Raw genomic sequence first — 6031 nt, 5'->3', positions numbered from 1 at the left:
CCCTAAGCTTGCGAATTCGTGCGACAAGTGCCGACAAAGCAATTCATGGCGCCGCTGATGATCATATTTCAAAGGCGAAAATGAATTAAAGCTTTTAATAAGTTAGCGGGCGAGTGCAATATAAGTGCAAGAAAAGGAAGCTTATGATAGTTCAATATCAATTACTTAAATACCGCTCAGCAAAGGTGTTGCACATTGGCAATGTTTATCCAAAATTTTTTCTGATTATTTGTAATATATGTAGGCATGTATTACATTACATGTGTCACTACGCTGCAGCGAAAAATTACACGGTACTACAAAAACAAACTAATAAAATACACCCGAAACAAAACCTAGTGTGGGTTGTAGGTACATATGGTCGAGTACAACATGAAAATAGGTCCCGTATATTTCCTGCACCCTCCATTTTTTTTATACCGAAATCCCGAACAAGTTTTGAAAAGAGAAATTATAGACATTTAAAACAATGTATAACAATATATGGTTAGACTTAGCTTGTTGAAAGTTTTCTTCGGTTAAATTTTAATGAGCCCCTATTTTTCTTAATTTTTTGAACTTTGATCATCGGTAGTTTCAAAAATTTCTATGAAAGTTGCTAAATCTTTGGTATTTGTCTAAAAGAATAGTTATTTCCAAACAAATGCAATTGCAAAAAAATTGTCGAAGTTAAGCAATTTAAGCAAAAATACGGCCTTGAATTTATATGTGTGTATGTACCGGACGTGCATATTTTTTGAGCAGTGTGGCTAAGGAGTTCATCAATATTTACTCAAAATTGATATATACAATGGCTCTTAGCAAAAAATTTATTTTTCATAAAATTTTAAGAAAATGGACGTGGCACCGATAACTTATATCATATATGCGTATCTCAAAAATTACTTGACCGGTCTCGACCAAATTTGATATACATATACATTGAGCTTGCCCTTCTTAAGCACCATGTGGATTTTTTTTTTTGAAATTTAATGCAGAGATATCCAGGTCGGAGTAGTTTGCAGCCCTACAAAAGTAGTTAGCTTCCCTCGAACAAAATATACAGTTAATAGTTAGCAGTAGTGTTCCCGTAAACAGANTAAATTTAATGCAGAGATATCCAGGTCGGAGTAGTTTGCAGCCCTACAAAAGTAGTTAGCTTCCTTCGAACAAAATATACAGTTAATAGTTAGCAGTAGTGTTCCCGTAAACAGACTAAAGTTAGGTATAAGCTAACGTTACTTCCTACAGGGTGCATTAGGGTGGCCCACATATTTTTTTTTTCAGCCAACCCCCAGAACGGAAGAATATCTAAAATACAAAAAGTGACCCGTATTTTTTTAGTTTGCAAACGGTTCCCGTTTAACTGTGCCGCTGTAGCATTTAAAATTTGGGGCTTTGGGCCTTAGACATATCTTATGGAGAAAATAAATTTTTCGTAGAACATACATATTTTTTGATCGAATAAAAAAATTACCATTCAAAACTTTCCAAATAACAATGATGTTGATTTAACTTTACAATTTTACTAACTGCTTTTTCATTACCGATAATCTCATCTGTTATTTAAAAAAAATTATTATTTTATGCGTTCGTAATCACATTACGCAAGTTTTGAAAAATCGATAAAACAATTTTTGAGTTAAATATACATCATTTATTCTAATGTTGGAAGATTTTTTTTTCGATCAAAAAATATCACTGTAGGAAAGCTAAAATGAAAAAAAAATGCCGAGACACGTAAACTTAATTTTGGGTTGTAGATTACGAATCTCCATACCGCTTTTCTAGATCACGTAATTTTCCCAACATATTTTCTTTCTAACTTTGCACTGCGAAAAAGTCATACTTTAAATATGTATTTAAAAAAACATACTCGTACATGGCGTATGAGTAACATTCTTTCCTGCTCATCCTACTAATGTTATAAATGTAGGATATTTCTTGAAGGGCGTTTCCACTTTTTTAAAAAGTTAAAACCACCTATTTATCAAGTTAAATAAATTGTTACAACAATGTCAAACAAAAGCAGTTTAAAAACGATCTATTTTAAAAATATTTTTGAAGAGAGTTGCCACCTTTTCATAAACTTAAAGTCAATTGAATTAACAATTTAAATCAAACATTTTAATATGGGTACCAAATGAGAAAGGTTTAAAACAAATTTATTTCTAAATATTTTTAAAGAGGGTTGCCACCCGTTAAGAAATTTTAATACAATTTAATTAAAAGGCTAAAAGAAATGTTTTAATATGGGTATCAAACGAGAGAGGGTTAAGAAAACTTTCTTTCGAAAACACTTTTGGGAGTTGCCACCCGTTTACAAATTTAAAACCGTTTTAATCAAACCTACTAATATTATAAATGTGAAAGTTTGAGTTAGTAAGTGTATATGTTTGTTGCTCTTTCTCAATGAAATTTGGCGCACATATAGGCTATGACCTGGATTAACATACAGGATATTTTTATGAAGGGGGTTGCTACTTTCAAAAGTTCAAATCAACTATTTCTTAAGTTATACGAAATATTACAACACCCACATTGTCGAAAAAAATCAAAAATATTTATAAAGATAGTTGCCACCTTTTACATCAAATACTTTAGTATACAAGTGAGAAAGGTTTAAGACAAATTTATTTCAAAATATTTTGGAAGAGTGTTGCCACCAGTTAAACGAAATGTTTTAATATGGGTATCAAACGAGAGAGGGTTAAGAACGCTTTCTTTCGGAAATATTTTTGAAGAGAGTTTCCACCAGTTTAGAAATGTAAGCTCATTTTAATCGACAAGTTAAATGAAATATTGAAATGCAGGTGTCAAGTAAGTCACCGAAACAGAACCTAAACTATTTCCTGAGCAAAGGCAAATCTCCCATAAAATTGTGAGCCTCATGGATAGCGGAGAATGGGCCTTTATTTCTTAGACACAACAGCTACTGGCAAGACATTTCTGCTGAATTTGGTACTGGCACAGTTGCGCAAGAATAAAAATGTTGCACTAGCTGTTGCCTCCTCAGGGATATCAGCGACCTTGCGGCGCTATGTTGTAACAATGCAAATTAATAGTTTGGGAAAATATACGATGTCACACAAGCATGCGGTCGAGGCACACGATCGAAGCTTGCAAGTTATCCGCGGCAGCCGTTTGCTGATGGGGTAGGTAGTCGTATTGCTCGCAGGAGATTTTCGGCAGACGCTACCTGTCATCGAGCGTGGCACTGCGGCAGGGAGATAAGTACGTGGAAATACTGACTAACATCAAGTTATAGAGAGTCCGGGCTCTTTGCTCAAGACCTCCTTGAGACCGGTGAGGGCCGCATGGCAAAGTGCCTGGTGAGGCACATGTCTGTTGATACAGTGATGGCAAATGATGATGCTATAACATATCCTATAGTTTCGAAACTCTTAAGAGTTTTCAGAGGTGCCGTCCTACAAACTGTAATTAAAGGTTGGGTTGCCAGTCATATTGATGCTTAATCTGGACGCACCTCGATTGTGCAGTGGCACAAGACTGTACGTAATGGAGCTGAAAAGACATATACGGAATAAGGTTTTAACAAAATTCTCTCAGGACAAAGTGTATGCATTCTTGAACTAGTACAGTCTCTAAATAATTGGGATACATTTCCTATAAGGAAAAGGCCTTTTCCGTAAGAGTTGATGATANGTACGTAATGGAGCTGAAAAGGCATATACGGAATAAGGTTTTAACAAAATTCTCTCAGGACAAAGTGTATGCATTCTTGAACTAGTACAGTCTCTAAATAATTGGGATACATTTCCTATAAGGAAAAGGCCTTTTCCGTAAGAGTTGATGATAAAAATTCTCCCATTTTGGTACAAAATTAAAACTTTCATTGAACCTGTTGTAGGCCTGTTGCCGTTTTTTTAATTTAGATAGGAGTCCATCAATGATAACGACATACAAAAGTCATACTTTTTTTCATCGGGTGTTAGATCATACATTTTTTTGTATAATGCTTCAAAATATTTAATTTCATCGCCTTTTCTTCGATATATTTAAAATTATTTTGTTCAGCTACAAAAAACTTGTAACGATCGTCAACAGTGATCAAATCTACGTCAGAAGCCTGAATTTTACCATTCGTTTTGTTAAGCCATTCCAAAAAAAACTTATACACAATGACCATTACCACAGTTTCCAGTTTTTTTTAAGTGAAAAATATTCCCGTGGCGTCGTTACGCGTTGCAGGTTTTCAGCACAATCATTCTGATGGATTTCACAGTTTTAAGTTCATGCCAAGAATCTCTCTAAAGCTGAAATTAGTCAAGAACGCAGAACGTATACTTATACGCAGTATGTATATATGTTGATTATGTATTGGTACTGACGGGCCGACCAGACTACTGGCTTCCTCNGATTCAGATTAATCTGTACGACCATGCTCATTGTTGATTATGTATTGGTACTGACGGGCCGACCAGACTACTGGCTTCCTCGGCCACCTCCATTTGCATCCTAGCCTCGCTACATATAGGGTCTGGGGACGGTTCCCCGTCTGTTCTTGATATCGGTAGCGGTTCCCCGTCTTCGTTGTCGGGTTCTTTGCCTCGGAAGATTTTTACTTTGGCGTGTCTCACGTTGAAGTGGATTCTGCAGCCTCGATTCCTCAGGGATGAGAAACAGCACGGGTTGGTTTATTGCTTTTATGTCCTAAAACTTCAGGACACTCCAGTTCGTCGTAAGGACTCGAAGGTTCATTACGGCTATGGAGCTTTGCCCTTTCCATCCTCATGTTGGGCAACCAGCTCCGGGCACTGGGTCTCTTCGGAATGTCCTTCGCTGGGATAAGTTTGAGCTTTAAGCCCAGCCGAACATCTCTGATCTCAGTACTGCTCCAGCGCAGGAATTCCTTGGAAAACTCGTCTTCGCATCGGATCACCCTATAAACTCTGATGACCTCTTCAGAATCGAACCGAAGTATTGGGCCCTCGGGGTTGGCTAAGGTACTCTCCATTTCAAAACCCGAAAGCGGGACTTCGATATCTGACCACTTTTCGAGGACTGGTTTACCGCAATTAGAGGACTCGTCTATGAATGCGCCAGTACGCAGTTCTTAAGAAATTTGCTACGCATTTTGGTACAGTTTTCTAAAGTTTTTTTTTGTAAAAAAAAGGGCTCAAGGCAACCCATGTTTGCAACAGAAATATATGGCTGTTCCATTATTTCTTGCGGAAAGATATCTAGAATGTGAAGTATCAGATATATTAAAATTCCTTGGATACACACACGAAATAACGGCATTTTTTCTTATCCGTTTTCTTGAGAGCTGCATACTGGCCTTTAGTTGTAAAGGGCAAGGAAAAAGCCCTTATTCCTGATAATATGAAGGTTTTAAACGTCCCATATTTAAATTGGGCGCCACTTGTATCAATTCACGTCGAACGCACGCTTAGTATATTCAAGCCTTTTCTTCGCGAAAATCGAATGTAAATGCTGCCAGAAGACTTCAAAAGGCATCTTGTGGTGCAATGTTACTACAACTATAGAGATTAAAGTTTTGTGAGTTAAAAACTCGAAAGGAGAAAATAGTCAAAGATTCAAAGTACAAATTTTTCATATAATGAAACTAGTTCATAGTTTTTCTCTTTTCACTTGTAAAATAAAAATTTCTAAAACAAATGTATTTTTTTTGATTATTTTTCGGTTTTTGTAATTTTTAATGCTTTTTTTGCCTTTTTTGCGATTTTTAGTGCCTTTTTCTGCCATTTCGCTATTTTATTTTGCTTTTTCTAGCCTATTTCGTTGTTTTATTTTGCCTTTTTAATAGGTTTTTAGGTCCAAAAATCCGTTCCCTGCTCATAAATATTATAACATAATCATATAAATTCACGTTTCTGTGTGTCTAGAAACTGCTACAAAAACTTCAATCTTTTAAATCAGAGTTTATAAAAACGCAGTTCTATGTATAGCCCATTAAATTTTAATGTAATTAATCGCGCTGATTTTTTTTAACTCGTTTTACGCACGCTCTTGAAGGTATTCTCCTATTTACATAATTTCGTTTAAGATGCAAGATTACACTTTACTA

The sequence above is a fragment of the Rhagoletis zephyria genome, unplaced genomic scaffold (assembly GCF_001687245.7).
Source record: "Rhagoletis zephyria isolate East Lansing unplaced genomic scaffold, Rhagoletis_zephyria_1.1 Rzeph_scaffold_00653, whole genome shotgun sequence".
NCBI classification, from domain to species: Eukaryota; Metazoa; Arthropoda; class Insecta; order Diptera; family Tephritidae; genus Rhagoletis; species Rhagoletis zephyria.
Note: the sequence above shows the minus strand (reverse complement) of the source record.